Source organism: Strix aluco, chromosome 12, assembly GCF_031877795.1.
Source record: "Strix aluco isolate bStrAlu1 chromosome 12, bStrAlu1.hap1, whole genome shotgun sequence".
NCBI lineage: Eukaryota > Metazoa > Chordata > Aves > Strigiformes > Strigidae > Strix > Strix aluco.
The window spans coordinates 2811606-2838576 of record NC_133942.1 but is presented as its reverse complement, the minus strand read 5'-3'; the positions used below and the strand labels follow the sequence as shown (position 1 = coordinate 2838576).

The following is a 26971-nucleotide window of genomic DNA, read 5'->3' as shown; positions in this document are numbered from 1 at the left end:
TCCTGCAAAATTTCTTTTATAAAAATGATTTTTAAAATCTCTGTCACTAGGAGATGCTTCCAAATCAAACAGAACTAATGCACCCCCCTTCCCCACAGCAAAACATGGCACATTTCTGGGCAGACAAGAAAGGAACCCCGAGATGCTGCAGCTGTCCCTCTGCAGGACACGGCAGCTCAGGGAGGGGACCTGGGTTCCCAGTCTCTGCTCCCAGCACAGCAGCTTCAGGCTCCCTGAGCCCAGCTGCTACGGAGCAAGACAGCTCTGGGGGAAGGTCCGACAGCTCCCGGCTGCTCTTCGCACAGCACCCAACAGAGTCCTGCTCGGCTGTTGGGTCTCGTGCCGGCTGTGCCTGCAGGAGGGACGCCTGGAAGAGGCAAAAGGCCGAGCTCAGACAAGCCCCCAGCGCCAGGCCCAGCCGCAGCTCCACGGCTCCGGCTGCACCTTCTACCTCCAGCCCTGACCGACGCTGTGTCCTTGTGCCGCAGGGAGCAGCGGGTTCCCAGAGTCCCCTGAGCCGAGCTCAGATGAGCAACAATTCAAGTTTCTACTGGTTACACCAGGCAGTGAAGAACTGCTCTGCAGGGTCTGGCTTAAAAACCTGACAGCTAGCACACAGAAAGGGAGCAAACCCTCATTTTTCCTAACTTTAGAGCGTTTCACAAGTGAGCAGAGCGTAACTCGATGAGGACTGCCGAGGCCTTGACAATCTTCAAACTCTACCATCTCCTGGCAACACGGGGTGGTGCCTGCTGGGCTTTTGGTGGGACAGACCCCGCTGCTCCCACCCCCCGGTAGGTTTGCAGTGCGGTGCAGCCACAGCAGCTCTGGCATGTTGCCCTCTGCCTGCTCTGGAGAGTGGGAGACGCCAGCACTGGGAGCAGCACTCCGGGCTTTGCTGTTTTGGGGGAAACGGCTCAGGTCAGAGGCTTTCCTCTGTTCTCAAAGTGACACGTGCTTTGCCAAGGGCCGTGTTCCCCACAACCTCAAGCTGGGATTATGAAAATATTCTCTTGGCATGTGAACTCAAACAACAGAAGCAATTCCTAAAGGAGTTCTGTGGCTTATGGAACCTGCTACATTTGAATTACAGTACCAAGGTCTGTCAACATAAAGCCAAACCAGATGAAGAGGGGGACCCTAATCTGCTAAGCATCGAGAGCAGACTAGATGTGAAACCCAGACAGCCAGCTCTGCAAAGGGAATTTCTTCCAATCTCTTTCCCACCATGCCTGACCTTCAGGCAAGTCAGAGACTAGACCCAGGTGAATGATGTTGTTTGGCCATGGCCAACAGATGTGTCTGACAGGGCCCTCCCAGCACTGCTGCACTTGCCTCCTGACAGCCAGACAGATCTTGGGCTGTAGCATCGTGCAAAGTTGTGCCCATCAGCACGGGCACAGCAGCTTTTGATGAGAGCTTTCCTACTCCTCACCTGGTTCTGCAACTCAGCTCATCAGTGACTGCGGCAAGCCTGAGACTCCTCCTGTGAAGAAAACACAAGGATTTCTTTTTAGTCTCCAGTCTGGCCAGGGCCATGGTCTGTACTCAACTTCTATTGGGTCTATACTGGGGGGCTGCTGCCACTGGGATTGGCCATCGTTCCTCTGTATGGCCAGACCCTCCTCCCACCAAGTAAGACTCTGTTCTCACCTCTCTAGAAGCAGGGATCTTGTGCTGGTCAGAGAGGGAAAATCCTCGTGCACCTGGCAGCGACCGACAACATCTCTTCAGTCTCCTCCGTTCACGTTCCACCTGCACGTCGGACAGGAGAAAGGGTCACAGAAAGCTGCCACCAAACAAGGAGCGAAAGGACCTCTGGGCATCACAGCAAGGAGATTTCTGCTCAGAGACTGTAACTGCACCAGAGAACTGTGAGGGCAAAAAGCACTCGCAGTAGACTATGGAAGAGAAAGAGCAAGAGGAAACAGTTCCTGACACGAGAGTGACACATGTGCATATGGGGACACTGGGGCAAGAAGGGTGGTACTGGAGTGAATGTGCATTTGTGAAGGCAATGGGGTGGGAGAAGAGAGAGAAAACACCAAAGTGTGTGTCCACAGAGGAAAGTGGGAGAGGGAAGGAAACAAGCAGAGGACTCCAAAGTGCTGTCTGTGGAGTTGTGTTGTGTTCCAGAGGACCGTGAGGCTTTGCAGAGGCAGTGAAAGCCGGTTTTACCTGCTCAAGAGTCCTCCTGAGCTCAGCACTGAGTTGCTCCAGCTCCGTCTTCTCAAGTTCCAGCCTTGCAACTACTTGCTGCAGACGTTCCAGCCGCTGTGGCAGGAGTCTCTTCTCCGAGAGCCATGAGAGCTGCTCCCCTTCTGCAGCAGCCTGCTGGGTACAGAGAGGGGATTACGTGAGCTGCTGCCACATCAGGGTTGGAAGGGCCAGAATCAACAAGTCGGAGAGAGTGACCGGCCCAAGGCATGGACAGTGCTAAGTCCCTTCTCCTCCTGGTCCACAGGCCAAGACAACACACTCTCTTCCTAGGGGCCCTCCTCCAGGTCACCTTGGAGAAATCCACACAAATTTGCCTTCGTGCTTTTTGAACCACAGCACAAGGACGTCCTGAATGCACAAGGAAGCCGTTAACCAGATCGGGCAATGGGACCAATTCAATTCCTTTCAACACACCGGAAAAGCTGGACCTCAGAAGTCTAAATCTCCGAAAGCATCCTCTAAGCACCATCAGTGCAGCTGCTGTTCAGCCATCGTGATACAATTCTACTGAGTTTAGTACATTACTCTGGTCAGTTGTGCCCTTTCCTTTCCATGCCAAATCCTAACCACAACATGTTGGCTAGGTTTGCCCAGGTAAGAGAGAACCAATTACCCATCCCCAGCTTTTGCACCCGAGGTAATTTTAACAGCAAGCTCCGTAGTTCCTTCAGTAGCTCTGGGCTTGACAGAAAACATTCCAGCAGGTGAATGGTCTCCGGCCGGAGCTATACAGACAGGCAAACCTGCTGGCTGCAAGCATGGCTTCTCTGGCCAAGCAGGTCATGTATTTGTAGGAATATATATTCCCATATCTTTATGGGAAACACCTTTAGAATCCTTCAGAGATGATGAAACCGGCCCGTGTCCCTCTCTGAAACCACTCTCTGCAGGATGGCTGTTTCTTCCCTCAGAGTCCCACTGGCCTATCTGCCTTTTTGCCCTTCTCTGAACTTCTGGGACGTTCTTCTGGGGAGGAGCCACCAGACCTGCAGCCAGGATTTAAAGTCCAGACTAAACATGATCTAGGCAGTGGCACGATGATGTTCTCTCTATTAGGGAGGAAGGGAAGAGAGAACAACCCTGACATTTGATTTCCCATTTTGGGGTTGGGGGTTTTTTTTGGACCTCTACTGTGTAGTGTTTTCATGGTACCATCCTCCAGAACCGCACTGTGCCCTCTCGAAGGAGTGATGGTCAGAGCACAGACTGTCACTCTGTGTTTCAAATCAGGACTGGCTGTCCCCTTGCAGGCAGACATATTTATCTGAATCAGCACTTTTGTTTCTCAAATGTCTCTATTTTCTTCCCACTGTCTGCTCTCACTGGTAATGTTGAACAGCTTTCTATTATTAGCAAACTTTTGTATTCTCACCCCTTTTTTCTGATCCAGATATTAAGAAATCTAAATACGGATTTGGACACAAATAATAGCCCAAACCATGCAATGTAAAGAGAGACAAGTTTGAAAATTACTTTGACTTAAGTTTCAAGGGGAGAAATCATCAAAATAGAGGAAAATAAACACCCTGAATCTTAACTGAATTTTATATGACTACAGCATCTTTCCCTACTTATTCAGAGGGACGTAACTGGAAAAGTTAAACTAAAAAACAGCCAGTGATATAAAAAATATTCTTCTGCTCTTATGGTGGTCTGTGGTCTCTCCACAAAGTCTGTGATACTGGTCATTTCAATGATCTCTCCTTTCTGGACTGTCTTCTCTTACCCAAGGTGATGACCCTGCTAATTCAGCTTACCTGGCCTGGCAGGAGAGCAAGTCTGGGAAACAGGAATGATGAATGGAAGGGGAAAATGAGGGAAGCTTCGTGAGCATTTGCATATTCTCTGCCTTCTCAGATCTGGACTGCACTTGTACAAGACCACCTAAAATCAGATCTCCACTGGAAAAAGTTGCTCCTTAAAATGATTAACAGAAGGCCAAAAAATACATAAGAAATGGCTCTTCATGGCATCTGCCAGCCTCACCAGGACATCCTTTCTGTGCTTCTCAGTGGTCTCCAGTTTCCTTTCCAAAGATGCCACCTCTTGATGTAGAGTCACAGTCTCCTTTTTAGAGCAGCAGCCTCCTCCTGCAAGGCACTGTGTAGAGAGTTCTTCTTGTGTTCTGCCATCTGTGTCTCTGCAGCAGGAAAGGTGAAGGAGAAGATGACAAGCAAAGCAAAACTAAACTGATTTGCATCCTACAGAGAAAGCACCATTTTCTTACCTGCCTGTCTGTGTTTTCCAGGCCCTAAGCCCACAAGGACTTTCAAAGCACACATAAATAAAGGAAACTTCCAGGCAGAGAATAAAAGAAGAATGAGAGTGGCAAGGTTCAGGAGAATATGAAAATGTGCTTGCTCTTCTGTGAGTTGAAAGGGCAGGGCTAAGGGCATGGCAGCACATCACCCACAGTGTGAGAAGCAGGTAGCACTGACATCAGTGAAACACGGGCAGAGACAGGAGGCGAGAGTCAGATCCAGTGTCCTAAAGGAAAAGGAAGAAGAAGCAAAAGTGAAGACTGACTATGACACAGTTCATTGACCAGGAAGACTTAAGAGACTTTACAGAAAAAAACAGATCTGTCAACGTTGTGCTTGAAGATGTGCTTTGGTATTTGTTCAAAAGAATGAAGCTAGGGGAATATGTTGTGCACTGGCAGAAAAAAAGAAGAAAGGAAATATTCAGTGGTACTAGGACAACGGCAAGAAAAAACCCACTGAGCATCACACCAGTACCGAGAGCTGAAGCAAGGATGACTACAGATAGACAGGAACTAAAACTAAACTAATACACTAAACTAATAGACAGGAACTAAGGATGGAAAGAACCGACTAGTGGGACAAGCAGGATCCATCCACTGGCAGAATTTCAATTATATAAGCTTTATCATATGTAACATATGTAGTAAAAACTATGAATGTTCCAGAAAAAAGCGATGATCTAAGGCCTGGAAAACTCTCTGAAAAATGATCAGCAGTTCCATCTCAGAGAGGGAACATGAAGAAATATTGAACAGGTAAAGGCTCTACATGAGCAGGCGACAGCCTGTGGGGGAGGCAACAAGCAACGCCCACACCTCCCTGTTCCTGCAGTCTGGGACAAGGAAAACACGACAATGAGATAAAAACCCAATTCTGATGTGGGGAGTGGGAAAGCAATGACAGAGAAAGGAGAAGGAATGTCTGTCCAGCTATAATAGAGAGAGGCCAATAGCCCTGGAGGCTCTGGGATGGCCTGGAGATTAGAGGAAAAGGCAACTACCTACATGTGAAAAGCAGTTTATAGATAAACACAACATGAACATGTTACCAAAGGCTACGGAAGTAAAAAATTGTGTTTTCTATGGCTGTGAGCTCAGATACCAAATCATATCGGCAAGAAAACAGGTGAGAAGGATGCAGAAGCACGAGGTACCAGAGAACGAGGAAAAGCAGCAGAAGGAAGGATGCAATACACAGGAACTTAACACTGAACTCATGCTCTGTGAATCTGCCATGTAAGAGGAAAAGGAAGTCGATAAAGACAAGGCTTTTTGAGGCTGGTGCTTTCAAAGACCACACAGAGAAGGATACTGTGAGGCATCACGCTACACCTACTTAGCAGTGACATGGGACATGAAAGGCACCACCTCTGCACATTATCACCAGTCACACAGCCAGATGCACTGCCAGACACTGGATCTTTCTCTACAAAAATCCTTCCCTGGTAGTTCTATCGATAAGTCTCAGGCTTGTTGTTTTTCTCCTCTTCCCATCCCTGGGCACTGCATTTTCCCTCTGCGTGGTATCAGAGACCCCCACTGGTGAGACAGGATGGGGTCAGTGGGTTGGAAAAGGGAAGTTGTACCTTCCTGGCTTTGAGCCAACTGTTTCTGCAGCTCTTGATGGCAGGCACTGAAATACTCCTTCTCAGCTTGCCTCTTGCTCAGCTCCAGCTCCGAGTCCTGTATCTTCTTCCTTGCATCCTTCTGGAAGAGGTAACAAGAGAAGCATCACCTCACAGAGCCACTGCTGGCGGGAGACAAAAAGGTACAAACACACAGGCAGAAACAGCCAAGGTGGGAGGGGGCAGCTGGGCAGTAATGGTACATGGGATGGGGATTCTCCTTTCCCCCGTGGCAGCAAGCCAACCTGGCCCACAAGAATTTACATCCATTCTGGCTTTGGCACTCTGCTTGTCAGTTCAGTGCAGCAGCAGGACGGGATTTCTGGGTGCACTAGACACAAGTTACCAGATCTCACTGAGTCTGCTGCAGGTGCTGGCGCAGGTCTTGTAGGGCTGCGGCCACTCTGTCCACTGTGAGCTCCGCAGGGAGGTCCCTGGCCTGGGAAACAGCTGGGCCCCAGGCATGACCCTGTTCTGGAGAGAGAAGCCATTCTGTTGCAAGCTTTAACCGAAAGGGTCTCCAACAAACAAGGCCTCTTTATGCACAGGAGGAGGTGGCAGTGCCTTTGACGCCGTCCTAGAGCTCGTGTTACAGCAAGACGTGTGTCCCGGGCTGACATTATTTTGATGACCACTAATGTCAGCACTGCCTCAAGGAAGGACGCACGTGCCCTGTGACTTGGGCCCTATTTCATTCTGATGCTGGTCATTTCCCCACATACAAACACGGACTTGTCTCTGCAGGGATGTCAGGCTTCCAAGACTTCCCAAGGCTTGAATCAGCCTAAACTGACAGGACAGGTCTGTCACATCAGGATTACAAAGAACCACACCCCCAGCACCTGCTCCCCTATACCCGCCTACAGACCTGTGAACCCAGCCCCACACTTGCCTGAACTCCAAGGGACTAAGTCTCTGCTGTCACAGACCATGCGCTGGAGAACCAAGTGCAGTTTGTCCAGCTGGGATCGGGCTTCGCGGGGGGCACTGTTGGCTGCTGACACCCCGTGGTCAATGCCTGTGCTCTGCTCTCTGTGCTACAGAGCCTCAAACGCAGTTCAGACACCTCAGCCTCCAGCACGCACAGAGAGTTCCTCGAGCACCGTTCGCCTGCTTGGGACTCCTCCAGATCCCGCAGCAGCTGCTCCTCCCCAGCTGCCAGGCCAGCCTCCTCCTCCAGCGCTGCCTCCTGCAGCGACTGCACCTGTAACACAGACGCACAGCGCTCAGGGACAGCGCTGCTGCTGAGGCACCAGAGCGGGACTAGAGGAAAGGGCCAAGGAAGAATTACTTCAAGCCAAAAACCACACTGGAAACAGAACACACGAGGCCAAGGATTCAAACTGAGCAAAACAAGCTACAAACAGGTACCTGGAGGCTAAGGGGCCTGAAGGAAGTTTCCCCATCCCCAAAGGAACGGTCAAACTGTCAGGTTTTTGTGCTTTCCAACCTCAGAAATGAAGGTTCCTGTGTGTGTGAGGGTGTGAGGGGCTGGCTGGCAGGGTGAGGGGGCAGATGAAGCATTCCTGCATGGAGAGTGGGGCTGCCAGGGACGCCTGGGATTAGAAGCAAAGGGGAGACAATCGGCATCCTTCATGGGGCACCTCCCCAATGCCAGCTGAACGGCCGAGCCGGGAGTGCTCCCACAGACTGCCAGAACCAATGCTGTCTCACCAGACTGCTCAGGGCCTGGCAGGGGCAGAAACACCATCTGGGGACAACATCTGGAACAGAGATACTGAGAAGCTCCAGAGGAGTCTTCTGTTTCTCCTCAGACATTGAATGCCATGAACCATGAGAGAACCGGGGAAAGCCCAGGCAGAACACAGCAGATCCAGCCTCAGTGTGCAGTCTATGGGCACAACACAGAAGGAGTGTATGTTGTTGGGAGGGAAAACAAGTTGAGGCCTACAAGCTGAAGGTGGTATTCTATGTCCCTGGAGAAGAGGATGCTAGTGCACAGGTCACCTGGTTGTTGAGCTCTTGTATTTCTCTTCTGCGGTCTGAATGGAGCTGCTCGGCCTGGCGAAGAGCAGAAGGAAGCTGAGACACCTTGTTGTGCTGGGCAAGGTTGTTTTCTTCCAGGGTTTTGAGGCTCAGTTCCTTCTCTTCCAGAGACACAGTCAGCCTGAAAGTCAGAGCATGCAACTCATTACTACATGGTATGTAACATTTAATAAACTCTTAGGACTTCCACCAAGGGGAAAATTGATTTGTCTGCTGAGGTTTGTCTGAACAACTAGGCTGCTTGTTCAGTCCTCAGCCAGGTTGGCAACCACACCCAAGCACGTGCCCACTACGCTTTTTTCCACAGAAGAAAGGTGAATTATTGGCTAAATACTCTATTTTTTTTTTTTGAGATGGGAATGTGAATAGAAACACCACAAAGTCTTGAAATGAAGACATTAGGGCAGAGGAAAATTTTTCTTTTGACTAATGAGACTCCAAGGGAGAGGTTTTGTCAATAATGAAGAGACATTTTCTTCCCCTAACTTGTCCTGGTAGGAACAGCAGCAACTGACAGCCAGGTGATCTTTGGGGAGTTTTGTAAAACTTGCAGCACCCATATTACTTTCAGCTAGAGAAATGAAGGCTGATACCAGAAGCAGTAATGGAGGTTTGGAGGAAATACTCAGATCCTTACATAAGATGCCAGATCCCTCACGGGGGAAGCAAGAGGGCACGGCCTTTTATTTCTCTTCTTCAATGAAGGTGTGTGTTGAAGGCTGGCAAGACTTTACCAGGTGAAGTACCCTACCTACCCTTTCTCTTCTTTCTTGCGTTCCTTGGACAGTCAGTAACACCTGTAACTGGTGAGGCTGGCAGGGACCCTGCTCAAGCCCTTCCAGACACCCATTGGGAGTTTTTGAGGAATGAGGAAACAGATGGCAATAAGAAACATGCTTATTTCTTGGGTGCCTCAGAGGGGAATCTGGCTTAGTTCAAAATCATGGTTTTAACCAAAGGCATCAGGATGGAAGACTGATACACATCCCAAATGTTTAAAATTTACTAGACCCAAGACAGAGCTGATGGATGTATCCAGCTCACTACACTGCAGCTCGTTCTGCCTCCTTTGGTGTGTTTCAGGTTTGAAACCCCTGAAAATTTCATTTAACAGCATTAACATGCCGACCTAAGAAAACAACACCTCATTTTAAGTAAAGGACTACTCCAAAAGCCACTGTCTTCAGAAAAACTGTAACTGAAGGATTAAAAGGAAAGAAAATGAAACACCACATCAAGAGAATGAAACATATCTGCATGGAGAGTTCAGAACTCTGCTTTTTATGAAATGCTGCCAGAGCCACTTGGATACGTGAAGATCTGAAAGAGGGAATCCATTAAACAGAACAGAGTTTCACAGACTTTCATTTACCTGGCTTTTTCATTCTCTAGAAGCTTCAACGAAGCCTGAAATTCTGTGTTGTGATGCTCCACTTCTCCCCATCGACTCCTTTCCCCTCCAAAGACTGCAAACACGCTTGCAGCTCCTTGTTCTGATGTTCTACCTTCTCCCATTGACTCCTCTTCTCCTCCAGGATCTTCTGGATGTGCACAACCTCCAGCACCTTCTGCCTTGACAGTTCCTGTGCCTCACTCGGATCTTGCTGAGCTTTGTGGCCAGTCACTTGCTGGGACTCTTTGGAGGCTGCTAGTTGAGATGTCAACTCTTCCACCTCAAGGAAAACACAACAAAGCAGTCAAAGACTACAGCTTGCCACTGTCAGCCATATCAGCCATATCATATACTGTGAGGAAAGGGAAAGAACAACTTTAAATTCCACCCTTTCATGAAAGTACCAGATCCACAATGGATACAGCTGGCTTGTTTAAAAATCTAAGTGGGTCACCATGTTCATCTGAAAAAGCACCTTAAAAAACAAGGCTAGCAGTACCAGGCCAGCAGAAATCCATTCTGATGAGTGCTGGCAAACAGGCACAAAGAGCAGCCCATCTGTCCAGGGCAGCAGCTGGCCGGTCAGTCTCCTTCAGCCCAGCTGAGATGGAGACCACAGTGTGATGGCAGCCAGAGGGACTCACCCCATCCCCTGCTGCTCTGCCATGGGGAGAGACCACCTGGCTGATGACTGCAGTGGCTATTGCTGTTTCACTCACCTGGTTTTGTAGAACATCCCTCTGCTGAAGGAGGACATTAATTTCTTCTTTCATGGTTTTGATTTCTTCCTTGTGCCTCTTCTCCACTGCCTTGATCTTACTCTGAGTTTCCTGCAGCTCTGCTTGCAGTTTTTCTGTGATGTTCTGCCAACACAAATGGAGAGCAAGCTGCTGGGACCGCCATCAGGTTCAGCTTTCTCTTCTTTCTGTCTCAAAATCACATTCATTCAGCCACTTCTGCTCTTCTACCCAGCTCTGCTTCCACTGTAACACTTCCTTCCTGTTGCTGATCTCGGAGCTCATCAGGCTCTGGGCTTTCAGTGCCTGCAGCAGTCCCTGCCTCCTCAGTCACAGCACTTAGGCTTTATTTCCTTGTCACTGCCCTTCACTCTGTTACCTGGGTCTCTCAGCCTCTCTCAGCTTACGTCCAGTTGCCAACGGCCTGTTCCTTCAACCCACCCTACTAGTCAGACTTACCTGCCCATCCTCGCGCTGCTCTTTCACCTCCTGCCTGAGCTGCTCCAGCTGCTGCTTGGCTGCTCTTAGCTCTCCCTGAGGCTGAAGTAGTGTCTCTAACAAAGCACTCTTCTCACGCTCCTTTTCTCGCAGGACCTGCACAGAAACAAAGAGAAGACAGGTTTAAACTTCCCACACAGAATTTGTGTGGCAAGGCTCCAACACCGACGGGCTGACGCGTTCTCAAAGCGCTGTGTTGCTGCTCTCCCAGGCCCTTCTCTGCCCACCTGCAGACACAGCTTCCTAAGTGAGACTGGCCGTATGAACATGGTCCAGCCACAGTCCCCCTGTGATTGAACCTCCAACAAACATCTAACGCCTAACAGGAAAGTGTGTGGCACTTCTCAAATGTCTCGCCTTGCTGGTGAGGGTGTCCCTCATCTTCTGCTGTGTCCTGTTTGTCTTTCAACAGCAACTTTCACACCTAGTTAGCAGCAGAGAAAATGCAGGGCTGCCAGAGGGCTGAAGAGAGCAGCTCCTTCAGAAAACTCATGTATTCCAAGTGGGGTTTGGTGAAAATTACTTCATTTTTAAGGTATTCATTAGACTTTGGTAAAGTACTGACATGACAGGGACACACTGACATCTCTGAGCACTGCCCTGGCATTTCAATACCTGCAGACACAGCTGGGGGTACTGCTGTCCCCAGGCAGACTCCGTGAAGAGGACTTTGGGTGGGACACAAGGAGGATCTCACTGTGTGACAGGGTTGCACAGGAGATCTGGGCACAAAAGAGCTTACCAGCAAGTGACTTAAAACAGCCCAGAAGACACCCCTGTTTCACTGCTCAGAAATATTTCAGAGGAGTCTTTAAAATTGTTTTTATTTGTCAACAATCCTGCCATGCCCCCCTGTCCCCCCCAAACAGAAACCCCATCCTCATGGGGATTCAGTCCTACAAATTCCGTTTGGTCTTTAATGGAGTTAAGGTTATAAGCATGTATCAGTAAAGATCAAAAGAGGACTGTGAAAATACTCTGAGGTAAGTCTTAAAAAACAATAGCAGCACAAAAATCTCAACTGAAAGGGGATGCTTCTGCCCGGCTTCCTCTGACAGGTCTCACTCCTAGTCCCAAAGAGAACCCTGCTTGCCTTTCACCTCACCAAATTCAATGTAGAAAGCATGCAGGGCATGCTCCACACAGCCCGACATCCAGACATCTCCCACGGCTCTAGCCTTGCAACAAAGCTACACAAATTCTCCTTTTACAGTCTTTACCTCTGGCTTGGCATTTTCGACTCTGGTTCGTTCCTCCTCTTGTTGAGCTCGCATGGTAGCAACTTTCTGCTTCATATCAAACAGCTGCTTCTCGTGCCCCCCTTCTGTCTCCACCTTCTCTTTTTCCCGTTGCTCCAGTATCTTCTGCAGCTCTGAATGATGCCCTTCCCGCTCGCTTGCCTGAGGAGTGGAGGGAAAGACTTCAAGGTGAAGTCCCAGCCACGCTCCTCAAAACAAATGTGAAGCTTCATCCCTCTCACAACCCCCCACCTCAACAGTGCACAACAACGGCTTTGTGCTCTCCATAAATCACGTCCTGTCAAGGAACTTAAAAGGCGGGTCAGCAGGTGGACGAATCATAGAATCATTTAGGTTGGAAAGACCTTTAAGATCATTGAGTCCAACCATTATGAAAAGGAGATGTTACCTTCCTCTCTCCATGGCTGCCTGTTTCCTAGCACCTGTCTCCTCAGGATTTCTCTCTATTCTTAGAGTCTATTTTCAAAGCTCACACCCCTTTCCATCAGTGAAAAGATGTAGATGGACCGCAGGGTGAGAAAGAGACCTGATGCCCCAGTCACAAGACAGGCCACGAACGGAAGTACCAGGAACAAGGGGCCTGTTCCACATGCGTCACACCCAGAGATAACACCTCTGACGACGGTGACAGGACAGAAAGAAAGGGAGAAAGTTCCTGTGACTGCAGTTGGCAGCAATGTGAGGAGTCTACTTCATGGCAGACAGGAGCCTGGTAAGATCCTACCCCTTTCCTGCCAGGCTTTGGGTGGGGAGCACCCAACCTCCAGCTAAACTCACCTTAGGCCCACGCTGAATCTGTGGCTGCTTTTACTGTCCTGGCAGAGTCCTGGGGGTCTTCACACGCCTTCAGGTACGAGGTTTAGGGTTAGGGGGAACAGGGGATAGGGTTAGGGGTTGGGATAAGGGCTTAGGGGCTAGGGGTTGGGGTAAGGGGTAGCAGTTAGGATTAGGGGTTAGGGGGTAGGGAGGAGGGGGAGGGGGGAGGGGTTAAGGGGTTGGGGGTTAGGGCATAGGGAGGAAGGGGAGGGGTTTGGGGTTGGGGTTAGGGATCAGGGGTCAGGGTTAGGTGTTATCATTGGGCGTAAGGGTTAGGGGTTGGGTGTTGGGGAAGGGGTTAGGGGTAGGGGTGAGGGGTCAGGGGGTTAGTGTTATGGGGTTAGGGGGTGGGGTTTAGGGGTCAGGATTATCTGCCTGGCCCAGCCAGGTGTGACCTATGACAGATGGTTGCTCCCATTTCACACACTCAGGCTATTACTCTTCTAAAGCCAGCCCACAAAGCTTGCTTGAAGAATTCAGAAGCATATTGTTTCCTACCAGGTCTTGTAGGAGCTGGTTTATTTCCACTTCATGATCAGTTTGCCGCAGTTTGAGGGGATTGTTATACTGCTGTTCTGTCTGCAGGAGCTGCTGTGCCATGTTTTCCCGTTCCTGCCTCATTAGAAATCGCTCTGCTTCCAGCTCACACTGAAGGCACTTCACTGCCCCTGGACAGGACAAACGGCAAGATTCAGAGTCTACACAATGGTTCTGACTTCACTGACCTTACGCCATCTGAACTCCAGTGCAGGAGAGATCTGCCTCCATCTCCTCACAAGCACTGCGGACACAGAGCTATTTTTATACCATCTTCCCTAGCAGGGGGATCACCAGAGACAGGAGGCTCTCACCTTGTATCACCTCCTTGGCCTGCGTGACTGCGTGAAGTTGGATTTCCAGCTGACTCCTGGTGATCTCCAGCTGAGAGAAGTGCCGCTGAGCTTCAAACAGGCTGGATTCCAGCGTCTCTTCCACTGACCTGTGAGTTGTGAATACAGAGAGAAATGAGTTTGTTGCTCCTGACACCCACTGAGAGTTATTCCAGTAAGAAGTCATTCAAGATCCCTACCCCTGAAAATGGGCTGCAAGGAAACTTGTACACAGAAAGCATATTTCTGCCATTTAAAATACCAATGCCGGCCCCTCCGGGGGATGCCCAGGCCTTGCTTATGACCCAGCACAACACAGAAAGCCCAGCTGAATTTGATCTCAACGGCCAAATCTGGAATTGCTGTTGGCTGACACACGGGTAGCTGTGCCCAAAGTCTGGGCCAACAAGGAAAAGCCCGATCTCTGCTCACAGCCCTCAGCTCATCAGCGCTTCCAAGCTGCTCTGCAGGGGGACAGAACAAGAGTATTTCCCTGGGTGACTCGAGACTTTTTGAATGCTGTTCACAGTGTAGCTATAGGTAAGTAACTTTCCAGACTCCTTGTATTTAAAAGGGACTCAAGAAACACATCAGATGATATAGTAGGATCTCTCGCTTGGAGCAGCATTCGTAAGAAACCTGAACTAGATTTTATCTGAACAAGGACCACTGAAAGGACAGACGGGCAGCCTTCAGTTTCAACTGTTGAAAGTTCAAGAGAAAAACTTGCTGCTTTTCTCTAAGTGTTGCTATCTAAGTAGGCAGCAGCCCAAGTGACTTGCTGCTCGTTAAAATGGAAGCTGTAGTACTGCAGAGCCAAATTCTTACAGCCACAGACTTCAACCAACCGCTGCGTATGACATGAGGGTTCTGGAACCAGGAGCTGAAGTGACCTCCCTGATCTAACACAGCGCCCTGTGTGCCAGGTTCCCACAACACACAGCACTGCCTCACTAGGATGGGGGTGCCATAAAAACCACAGCAGTAGAATTTCACTGCTTGGATGGACAATGGAGGGTGTATCTTCAAGAAGAACAAGCACATATTTCTGATTGTGCCAATCTCTGACAGTCCAAAGTAAACATGCTCCCTTTTAGGATAAATAGAATCAGTCTCTAAAACAGAGCAGAAAAGATCGAGTCCAAAACTGTGACAACAAAAGGCTCTTGAGAACAACATCTGGCAAGAACAGTTGCTGAATTTTTATCTATTGTCAAAGGTTCTTCATAACTGATTTATCTTCTTAAAAAATAATGTATCCCTTTTAAAAAATTTTTTTAAAAAGGAGCTGAACATGTTTAGTAACAGCCCAATAATTGACCAAACGTAACTCAGCTGGATCAAATGAGAGAAGCTGGAGCTCAGAAGAAGCAGCAGCTCTCAAGAAACACACTGAGTCAAAATGGGTGTTTATCAGCCATCCTAACGACGTACTTTGGAGTAATACAGTGTAAAAGTCAAGAAACATGAGAAACAATGTCTAAAACATCATTTGTACAGCTCTGCAAGTTCAGGAGTCTTCTAAAAAACACCTACAAGGAGGACAAACAACTCTTTTTTTTTTTTTCCTGAGCAGAACTTGTCACATATGACCTTAGAAAGGCAGAAGGACAGAATCTTGCTCCTTCCCTGTGTAACTTCTCCCCGACATCTGTCTCTAAACAGCAGGTGGTGAGGAGTACAGGGCACAGACATCAGTGATGGGCAAGAATCCTCAGAGACGTGAGGATTCAAAAGAGGTTTCCCAGCTGCTGGTGTAACCAGCCCTGGGTCCTGCACCACAGTAACAAGAGTTACCTTCCAGCCAGAAGGCCCTCGAGATCTGCAGCACCAGCCTCTGGCTCCACCCTAGATGGCAGTGTCCTACTCACAACGTCTGCATGGAACAGCCATCGACAGCCAAACTACTTGATAAGGACAGATCTATGTTCAAATGCACAGAACAAGAAACCAAAACCAGAGAGAAACTTCAGTTTCAGCAAACGCCTGCAGGGTTTAATTATTACCCAACTCAGAGCCAAGCTGCCTTGCTTTGGACTTCACACAGGAATGTGCAGGGGGACACAAACCTGAGCCCGAGGCCCAGGAGATGTTTGCTAGTTTGAGCTGTCAGGAAAACAACATTAAAATCATAGTATATTTCTTTTCATTTTGATCAAGATTCTTTCATTTTCTGCCCGTGGAAGGTGAAAACATTTGAAAAGCACACAGGATGCAATAAATCCTCATGGAATGATTACCACCTTTATAATTACAGACATTACCTAATGTCCTGCCTAGGGTTTCCTCCCCGCCCTTACCTGGCCTCTGCCAGCTGCTCTGACAGGCCTTGTCTGTCCCGCTGCAGGGCTGCCAGTCGCACCTCTAGGGCAGCCTCCTCATGCTCCAGGAACTCCTTCTCTTTGGACACCGGGGCCAGTGCACGCCCCTGGCGAGAGGACTCCTGGCGCAGCTGCTCAGACCGCTGCGAGCTGACTCTTGCTGGTGGTAAACCTGACAGCAGGACAAAAGGCAGTTAGAGCCCTTTCTCTGGAGTTCTGTGCAGAGCCAGCCAGTGCCACTTCTGCCTCGGCTGGAGGAGAAAGAGCTCCTGTACTGCGGGCTGGAAGTTTAAGAGCATCTGCTCCATCCACGCTAATACCCTGGGCTGCCAAAAGGCACTGGGACTGTTAACTTGGAAGTGATGAGTAAGGCCACGCTGGGCTGCCTGGGACCACACAGCCCCTTCACAGCAAACATAAATACACCAGACTACGTGTTTGCACGCAAAAATACGGCATCTTCCAGATCTGCCACCTTGCAAACTGGAGTTCTATCAGAATCTATCCCAGTGCTGGAAATTTTCAGAAAAGTTTGAGCAAAAGCAACTTTGCTCACTGAAGAAAGTGAAAATACACGTGGTTTCTCCTTCTGGAAAAAAAGAAAAAGATCCAAGTGCATTGCCTGCAATGAGGTGATGCTGGGCCCTTGGGGTGACTCTATTCCTACAGTAGTTCATGTCAACAACACTGTCTGCTTGTTTCACACAAAGAAGTTGTCTAATATACCTTGCTGGTATTCAAACTTGAAGATTAACCATGATTTTTTAGCTTTTTTCTTCAATATAACACCTCTGCTGGGTATTTGCCAAACATACCGTGGACTCCAAGACTGACTAACAGAGAACAGACCCTCAGAAACAAACAATTCTCTCAAAGTTATCCCATAATATCCAAGATTGTACATCATGAAACTGACATTTAAATGATGACAAACTCCCTGCTCTCCTTCAGTGACATGATTCTCCCAAGCTCTTTTTCCAGGGTATCAAAATCAGTTAGTCCCCAGTGAAGAGTCTTGTGTGATCACCTCTTTCTCATCTTCCTCAGAGCCTGAAGAGGCTCTAACAGCTCACAGAATCAGAACCATTTAGGTTGGAAAAGACCTCTAAGATCAGCAAGTCCAACTGTTAACCCAACACTGCCAAGCCCACCACTAACCATGTCCCTAAGCACCACATCCACACGGCTTTTAAATACCTCCAGGGATGGTGACTCAACCGCTTCCCTGGGCAGCCTGTTCCAAGGCCTGACAACCCTTTCCAGGAAGAAATTTTTCCTAATATCCAACCTAAACCTCCCCTGGTGCAACTTGAGTCCTTTTTCTCTCATCCTATTGCTTGTTACTTGGGAAAAGAGACCGACACCCACCTTGCTACAACCTCTCAGGGAGTTGTAGAGGGCCATGAGGTCTCCCCTCAGCCTCCTCTTCTCCAGACTAAACCCCCCCAGGTCCCTCAGCCGCTCCCCATCAGACCTGTGCTCCAGACCCTGCACCAGCTCCGTTGCCCTTCTCTGGACACGCTCGAGTCATTCAACGGCCTTTTTGGAGTGAGGGGCCCAAAACTGAACACAGTAATCGAGGTGCGGCCTCACCAGTGCCGAGCACAGGGGGACAACCCTGCCCTAGTCCTGCTGGCCACACTAGTTCTGACACAAGCCAGGATGCCATTGGCCTTCTTGGCCACCTGGGCACACTGCCAGCTCATAATCAGCCAGCTGCTGACCAGCACCCCCAGGTCCTTTTCCCCCAGGCATATTTCCAGCCACAAAGTTGCATGTATGTCTTAAAATACAATTTCAACAATTTCAGGATCTCATTCCCGTTCTTAGCAGTACAAGACAGCAGACACTGACCTGCAGCTTTGTCCCGCTCTCCAGGCTCCAACAAATGGAGTTTTGAAAGCTGCAGATTCACAACAAAAAGCATAAATAGAAACATGCAACCCCATGGTTTTTTGACTCAGAAAAAGGGTGAAGAGCTACGCTGTTTGCTTCTTTTGCCACATGGGAGAGCAGCAGCCTCACTCAGATTCATGGGCAAGACAAATCATCTCTGCAGCTTATCAAAAGCCAAAAGAGAGGCCACCACAGGCAGGTGGATTGACGTCATCTGTAGCAGCAGAGGACAACTGAGAGAATTGCAGAACAGCTCTGCCAGCCATCAGCACATTTCCAAAAGGCAGTAAACAAAGCTGCTGACCTCCAGCACTACCAAGTGTCTCCTTGACAAAACCACCACAGAATCCAACAGACTGAGCTTCACCGAGCCGAGCAGCCAAAAGCCCACCCGGAAAGCACCAGGTGTTTGGTCTCACCTGACTGAGCTGCTCTTGGGTTTCTGCCTTCTCCTCTGCCAGTATCCTCAGCTCTTCCTGCAGCCCCTCCCGTTGCTCCTCCACTTTCTTCAGCAGCTGCTCCAGGTGGGCTTTCTCTGCACCAAGCTCTTCATTTGTTCTTTCACACAAGCTCAGCTTCTCCTGGTCAGAGATCCTTACTCTCTCCAGCTCAGCCACTTTACCCGACAGAACTTCATTCTCTTGCTCCAGCTGCAGTCACAGAAGCACAGAGGAAATGAAATACAGTGAGATTTACCATGGAGAAGGTTTGGCTTCGACAGAAAAAGGAACATTTCCATATTCAGGCAGTCATACGTCTGAAGGCAAGAAGTCTGAAAAGCAGCAGCAGCTGCAGACGAACACTTGGCAAGATCTTTGGCAACTGCTCACCTGCGACACAAGTTTGTTCAGTCGCACTTTATCCAGTGCAAGAGCTTCACTGACACTGCTCATCTGCGCTGCTGCAACGTGTAGAACAGCTCCTTCAGCACTCGGCTTATTCTGAGCCCCTCTCAACTCTGCCACTGACTGCTCTCCCTGAAGAGACAAAAGAACAACATGAAAGCAAAGACAAGAAAATCCTTGACTTTAAGCAGCGACTCCAGATCCCCTTTGGTGTCTCTGACACACCCCCAGCCCAGCGCTCCCAATAACCACGTGGGGACTGACTGCACCAAGGAGCCTGTGTGGTCTGATCACCCTTTTCCAAGGAGGAGAACAACACTGTCACTGTCTTCTGCTGACAGAAACGGCACCTGTGCTGGTCTTGCTATCACAACTCCCTCTCCCACAAGTTCTGCTAGGAATAAGGTGACCATACCTTCTCCAGGGCCACGGTAAGCTCATGTTCCTCTTGCTTCAGCAGATCCCTCTGAAGGTGCGATTCCTCCAGTGTCTCCCTTGCAACTACCAGCTCACTCTCTAATAAAGAATGTTTTGCTTCAAGTGCAGCTAAGTCCTTCAGCCTATGAGAAGGGGTTTTAATGTAAAAACATTCTCATTTCCAAAACCAAGATTACATACTATTTCTGAGATATGGCAGTTGGAACGATTTGCAACAGCTTTCTATTTACCCCTAAAGAATGCTGTAACTTCCTGCCTAGCGCTGCATCAGTCTTTGTCACTGACCCAGGTGAAACATTCATCATTGAGAAAGTAAAACAAGCTTCCAGAAATCACAGGTTTCCAAAAAGTTCAGGTGCTCTCAACAGCTTCCTGCCTGTTAGCTCTCTCTCTCCTTTTTGATACATTAGATACCAGACTTTCCAAAGTTCTTCTTTGCATAACACAGACTTTTAAAGTCCAGATTAACATTCTCTCCATTATTCTTGCCTGCGGCAACAAAACGATGAAAGAGCCTGCAATGTATGTGGGGAGATCTGTATGAATTTCCAATCCAATAACCATAAGATGACAGGATGATTCAGGCTGGCAGGGACCCCAGGAGGCCTCTAGCCCAATCTTCAGCTCAAAGCACCTGGGGTCAGCTATGGGATCAGTCCAGGTTGCTCAAGGCTCAATCCACCTGGGGCTTCCAGATTCCCAGGGATGGAATCTGCACAACCTTTCTGAGCAACCTGTTCTGCTGCAGGATTGCCCTCATGGTTCCATTTTTTGTTCTCCTTAAATCCAGCCTGAACCTCTCTTGTTTCACCTTAGGCCTGTCATCAACTACTCTGGTCAGCTTTGGAATGATTTTTTTCAAGGGCCATAAAGATAAAGTACAAACAGGCAGCTCTGCTGTGTGTCAGCAGGGAGCCAGCCCTGCCCACGTGCTCCCTTCACCAGTCTGTGCTACACATGCTGAGCAGACAAAATCCATTCTTTTAGGGGGGCCTCCCACCGTCCGGCAGCGCCCACCCCTGCCCAGAGGAAGCTTTAATGCTCACAGGAGCTCCTGGTCACGACGCGCTCTCTCCATCCTCTGCTGCTGCTCCACCCTCTCCCCCTGGGCTGCATCTTCCCTCAGCTGCAGCTCAGTGTTACTCTGACACAGACACGAGGCTTCTTGCTCCATCTCTCCAAGCTGTTGCTGTAGCTCTGCCCTGGTTTTCTCGAGGTTTGCACAGTCACTGCAGAGACAAGGCTCAGACAGAAGAATGAACAGGCCTGAAGAGTCACGGATCCCATTTCAGTCACTCCAGGCTGGCGCTGTGGGCAGCACGGTAAGGAAGAACTTGCCCTTCCCCTCACAAGGTCACTGGAGAGGGACAGAGGAAGGCAGGCAGGCTTTTGTCTTCGTTCACTGAGAAGCCGTGGCTAGGAAAGGGCCCCAAAGAACAGAATTCAGAGAAGCAGCACATCGAGAGGGAGGCATCTCGTATTCCAACATCACTCTGAGTCTCCAAGACAGCCTTAGGATTCACAGTAGAGCAGGAAAAGCAGTGACAGGAGGATGCTGAAGTGCCAAACAGGGGCATACATGGGGAGGGCAGGCGAGTTCTTTGCCCATAACACCTCTGAACTGCCAGAACTGGAAGCAGATTGCCTCCAGACCGCAGGAGGAGGAGGGAACACTCACCTTCTGAGTGCTTCTACCAGAGACTGCAGGTGCTGCTGGTGGCTGCTGGCCGTCTGGCATTCCTGCTCCAGTTGCTTGAGGCTTTGCTGCAGCTTCCTGCACTTCTCTTCCTGCTGCCTGTGCTGGTGCAGCAGGAAACTGATAGAGTCCTGCCTGGCAGAGAGCTCTTTTAGGGCCTGCAAGGAATGGGCAGGGAAAAGCACAAACAAGCAATAAGGAGCAGGGAAGATGGCTCCTGATAGCTGTGAGAGAAGTAAGCAGCGAGACAGCTCACCTGAAGGCAAAAGTTGTGATGAGGGGGTGGAGATCAAAGAGAGAAAAGCAGCAGAACACAGAGCTGGTGAGACTGGTGAGGCGATATAGTACCAAGAGTGGGATGGCTAGAAAGAAACTGGCTAAGTGAATGGAAAGGTTTCAAGATAAGCAAGGCATCAGCAGCTGAGCCTGCGGCCAGTGGCGAAGACAAGGAGAAATTCTCACCTGTGCTGCTCCTCTCCTCCTTGCCAGCGCTTCCTGAACCAACACAAAGGCACGCTCTGCACCAACGGAGCTCAGACAAGAGAGGATGTTGCCAGACTCTGCCTGCTGGGAGCTGTCAGTGACCGTGCTGGCACATTCATCTAACACCACCTGAAAGCCCACATCAAGCTGTTACTCTCTGCTCATTCTACTGGATTTTCTTTGTCTATTTCTCCTTTTCTCCCACTTCACCCTAGAGGCATTAAAAACTCAATTCTCTCATTTCTTCAGTCAACAAAGAAGTTTTGTCCCTGCGGTCACAAGTGCTCCAGGGGTTTCTGAATACAGCTACTACAAACAAGAAGAAACAAGTGTGAAGTGGCTGGAGGCTGCCTGAACACTCAGTTTCTTGAAGCTCTCATGAATGATTTTAGTCTCCTTCAGCTTCTTAGAGCCACAGAGACGAGGAGCACCAGGTCAACACTGGAAATAGCAATGAAAGGAAATATTAATGCTACCCAGGGAAGAAGGAAGCTGATGAATACTGGAAAACAGCAATGAAAAAGCTAATGTTTATTCTGAGCAGTAGCACAAGAGGATAAAAATGACTACATAAGGGGAAAGAACTGACTTTGTGAGAAGCTGTGTAAAAGATCTGATGATTAAACCCCCCTCCCTAGAGTGAGGTTTAGGACTAAGCTAAAGTTAGCCCTAAACAGTTAAAGCAGTTGCAATTCTGGGGAGATAATAATGGTCAGTGAATGCAGAGTGAAGGAGCAGAGTTGGCAAGTGCATTGATTCAGTCAGTGACCTTTTATAAAAATCTAAAGAACAACAGAGTCATTGCTCAAGGAGGTGGGAGAAGCCTCCAGACAACGCTAGAACACAACTGTCAAGCAGCCAACTCATAAAGCACAGTCAAATAGAGACCTTACGGGAAAGGCAAAGGTACGGAAACTTCTAGTGACTTAGCTCAAGTGTCACAGGACAGCCAACTCAGCAGTTATAGCAGGTTTGATGTCAGAAAAGTGGTATAATAATTAAACAGCCAGTGGCAGTTAACACAGACAGTATAAAACATCTATCTATTCCCTGGGCCAGTCGTTTGCCTTCCTCAAGTACTTTTAAATCAAATTACAGGGATGTGGTCCCAACTCTATACTCACCTCTGTTATATCTTTTATCAGCTTTTGGAGGGAAAGATTCTCTTCTTTGACACTTTCAGTCAATGAAGCTTCATATTCTTTCTCTAGCAGACTTGCTTCCTGAGAATAGAATAAGCAAAGGGTGAGTGGGGAAGAGCTGCTCCCCTCTGCACATTCCCAGCCTCAACAGCATCGTCGTGCTGATAAGCCTCAGCCCTAGTGATTCCAGTGTATCCCTTCCCACATCTATTGAATTCCTTCTTTGCAAAAACTAAGAAGAGAAAGACCAACAGCTAGTTTTCACAGGCTGCTATGAAGCTTCAATTCCAAGGAACTTTGATCCCTGGAGATCTAGTCACAGGCAGAATAGCACTGGTGCAACCCCCGGAACTGTCTGCAGCTCCCCCGCCACTGCCTGCCCCTGGGCTGACTCACACGTGCCTGATGCTCCCACACAGTCAGCGTCCTCACCGCTCTTTCTCTTGAGGAAACCACACCCCTTTGTGCTAAAGCTGGAGAACAACCATTGGGCCATCTCCCAAATAAAGGTAAAACATACTAGAATCTCCACAGTGTCGTTAAGTGTTTTCACGGTCTTCTCCTTCTCCTCGTTCTGCTTCTGAGACTGTACGAGCAAGGCTGAGAGCTCCGTCCCCCTGAGAAGAGAAGGTCCACGTGCCATTCCAAAAGCATCGCACACCAGCACCTGCTGAGGAGCTAAGCAGCTCCCAGAAGCACAGCAGAGAAAGTTCAGCCCAGAAAATACAGCCAAGGCAGCGTTCATCTCTCCAGGTTAATATGCCTGATGTTGCAAAATGGCCCTTCCTGCCCCAAAGGACTTCTGCACTCAGTCTGGTAAGGAACTGTCAGTGCAGAGGGGCTTAGGATGGCCCTGGGCAAATCCCTCCCAACTCCTCTGCACAGCCCTGGGGGTACCAAGGGCTGTACAAGAGACACAGCTCTCTTTATGCTGGTCTCAACTTCTCACCAACAATCAGGTAACAGCAAAAACACTGCAATACACTGTGATCTCTTTTCCAGTCTTGTCTTACAAAAGCTTCTGTGGGTCAGACGTGTTTTTCTACCCGTGCTGTTGAAGGCCATAGCTTGGCTAGGGACAGAAACAAGGCTGTGCAGAACGGGTGGGTTTGAAACATGAACGCAGCCTGTCTATGAATCCAAGAAGCAGCCACAAAAGGTAATGCTGGTAACAGCAAAGTTTAAACCACATTTACCTGTCCTGAAGCTCCTTCTTCTCCAGGTCCCCCTTGACTTGTAAGGGCATCACTTCCCAAGTCTTCTGGCTTGTTTCCTGTCCCGCTTGCTGCTGTGCCTGACCCTTTAGGACAGGTCTGCCCAGACTGACGGGCTCCCAGAGCTGCACGCCAGAGTGCAGGCGGGAGCAGTTACAAGTACAGAGCCAGAACGCCTCATCTGCTCTGCCTTCAGCTCGGACACATCTCTGCAGAAGGATCAAGAAAGAGATCATACTCACACCACCATCTCTATCAGCTGACTCACTTCTGAAGCACGTTAATGGTGCAGCAGTAAAAGCTGGCAGGAAAGATGACATCTTTGCTGGGGACAAATCATTCACCTGACACTTTGGGATCGGGACATATCCTGATAGTTGAGCAATGGGTCCATTTGACGGGTTGAGGAGTGAGGCTGTTTTCTCCTCAGAGATAAGAAGAAATGAATGGAACAGCCAGAAGGCTTCAAGAATTAACTAGTAGGTGAGGGCATACCCTGCACATTGAGGGAAGCTTACAGTCAGGTAAGGTAAATGGCTGACAGCAACTCACAGTTTGAAACTGCATGACAGGAGAAACCTCCTGGGGTGAGTCCCCCAGATTCAGCTCTAGGGGCACTGAAAGGGGAAATCCCCCGTGCTCAGCGGTGCCCTGGCTGCTCCCTGACAGAATGGGGAAGGAAACCCAGAGAAACTCTGCAGCAGAGATCATGATGGGCAGAGGCAGCGCTGGCTGTGAAGGCGATGGCGAGGGCTGGCAGCTGGACTGGCACTGGACAGTAACTGGGCTGCCTGCTGACAGAAGGGCAGCAGCACGCGAGCTCAAAGCTTTACACAAAAAGTTATTTAGTGATTGTTCTCTCCAGTAGGTACCATTAAAGCATCTTGGCAGGACCCTGCCCTGCAGGCCCAAACAGGGCTTCTCTCTCCTGGCCAGCTTTGCCTTGAAGAAACCTGCAGTAACGACATCCCCAGAGCTCTCGGGGCCTGAGAAGATTCACTCTGCCAAGGGCAGCTCTGAGTAGCCCCCGAGATCCAGAGCAGAGGGAAGAACAGTCCCAGGGTGCAGGGCTGAGGCAGACGGGGGCTTCTCTTCAGGGCAGCTCCTCTTCCCCCAACAGACTGTCACCCTCCTCCTGCAGGTCAAAGCTCTGGGAAGGAGCAGGACAAAGAGCTGCCGAGAAGTACGAAAGCAACAGCTGCACTCTGCTGTGGGTCTGTCAGATTGGGTCTGGGGCAGCGTGGGCTCTTCAGAGGGTCCCCACCTCAGCCCTTCCACCCCAGACACCAGCAGCACACAAACCCCGTGGGTCACCAGCACAAGGCCAAGCTTCCCACGCCTGCAGAGTTTTACCCTCTGCCCCAGGCTCTGCTTTCCCCGAGGGAAAAAAGAGCAGAGCTGAGAATGACCCCGGAGCAGCGCAGGAAGTGGAGCCTTTCTTACCTCCAGTTCTCCCGCGACGTCACCCAGGAAATCTGAATTCTGTGGGTGAGCAGCTGCTGGTTCGATGCGTCACTGAAGAGCTGATGGGAAGGAGAACGCTTGTCACTCTAAGCAGGGGGCACTGGGTGTCTGTAACACACGGAAACTGTTCCCACACCACAAGAAAAAACCCCAAACCTCTGCAACTCCCTGCAGCGACTGCCCCTCCCACGCAGCCCAAGAGCTGCCCCAGCCCATCTCCTGCTCTGTGCCTGCAGCAGCCTCCATGTCCCTGGGCTGCACAGGGCTCTCAGGGGTGGTGACCCCAAGAGCTGGGTTCTACCTTCACTGCACTGGTGCCACCTGCATTTCTGTAGGTCCTACCCAAACCCCTCTGTGTGCCCCAACCCCACACATTTCTGTAGGTCCTACCAAAACCCCCATGTCCCCCACCTGTAGGTCCTACACAAACCTCCCATATTCCCCACCCCCCCACATTTGGGTAGATCCTACCCAAACACCCCCGTCCCACCACACCTCGAGGACAAGCCAGGTGGAGACAGTGACGAGGAGGGGCAGGACCTAGTAGGGGTCATTTCCTGGTTTTGTTTTGGTTTTTTTTAAAGTCTATAATGACATCATGGCCGGTGGTGGCGTTATGCTCCTCCGCCACTTCTCCCTTGCGAGTGTTGCCCTCCGTGGTGATGTCACGGCCGTGCTGGGGCTCTGCAGAGGGAGGGCTTTGCCCCTGGGGGTGGGAGGGGTGGGTGCTGATGATGTCATGTGGGGGGCTGTGATTTCATGTGCGCCCCCCTGCCCCTTTGCTTCCCCTGCCCAGACACTGCGGGGGCCCCTCTGGGCCTGGAGATGCCCAGGTGAGGGGGGGACAGAGGGTTTGGGGGACAGATTGGGGGCTCAGGGGGGGCCGCAGGACAGGGATTTTGGGAGGGCACACTGGGGGTCTGGGGGTGCAGATTGGGGGTCTGGAGGGGGCACAGAGCAGGACAGGGGCTCTGGGAGAGCACGTTGGGGGTCTGGGGGGCAGATTGAGGCTCTGGGAGGGCCGCAGGACAGGGGCTCTGGGCGGGCAGATTGAGGGTCTAGGGGGGCAGATTGAGGGTTCTAGGGCAGGGGTAGGGTGGGGGCTCGAGGTGGGGGGACTGTGGGTCAGACCCCCCTATAACCCTCCTTCTCCTCCCCCTCCCAGGCAGCTTCCCCATCCCCCACAGCCACCATGGGGCAAACAGAACCCGCTGTGGGTCTTGAAAGGGCTCAAACCAGTGAATTTCTGGCTAAGTCTAAACTGTGATGCAGGCAAGTTTTGCTTGTGTTTGTTGCCCAGTGACTCCTCAGCTGTGTTCCCTCGGCCTCTTTGTCTGTCTAGACAAAAGTAAAACGCTCCCCATATAACTCACTGATAGCAGCCTTCAGTGGGCACTTGGGCAAGCTGAGATAAGGGGAACTCCAACAAAAGCACCCAGAGATACCATCGAGGGAGGGTGATCTTGCTGATTTAGGAACAAGACACCTGGACCTTACCTCACAGCACGTGCTCCGGAAAGAGCCGACACCGTGATGAAGACCACGACCACCGAAGCCCCTCACTCTATTTTCACTACGCATGCTCAGACTGTGTAAATGAATCCCGGGAACTCATTATCATAAGACACCCCTTTCCAGGAAATTAATGAATATGTATGATTTGTGTGTGCGTAAACTGATGCCCCCCGCTAGTTGGTGGGAGCCCTTATGGTGGAGAATCCCCAGGGCGACCCCAGCGCTGCTGATAAAGAATTCCTGCTGAACGGTTATATCGGATTCTGACTG

General features: G+C 50.0%; 1 pseudogene; it reads right to left on the bottom strand.

The window, feature by feature from the left end:
* Positions 1 to 26767, bottom strand: LOC141928919 (uncharacterized; annotated as a pseudogene).
* Positions 26768 to 26971: the final 204 nt, after the last annotated feature.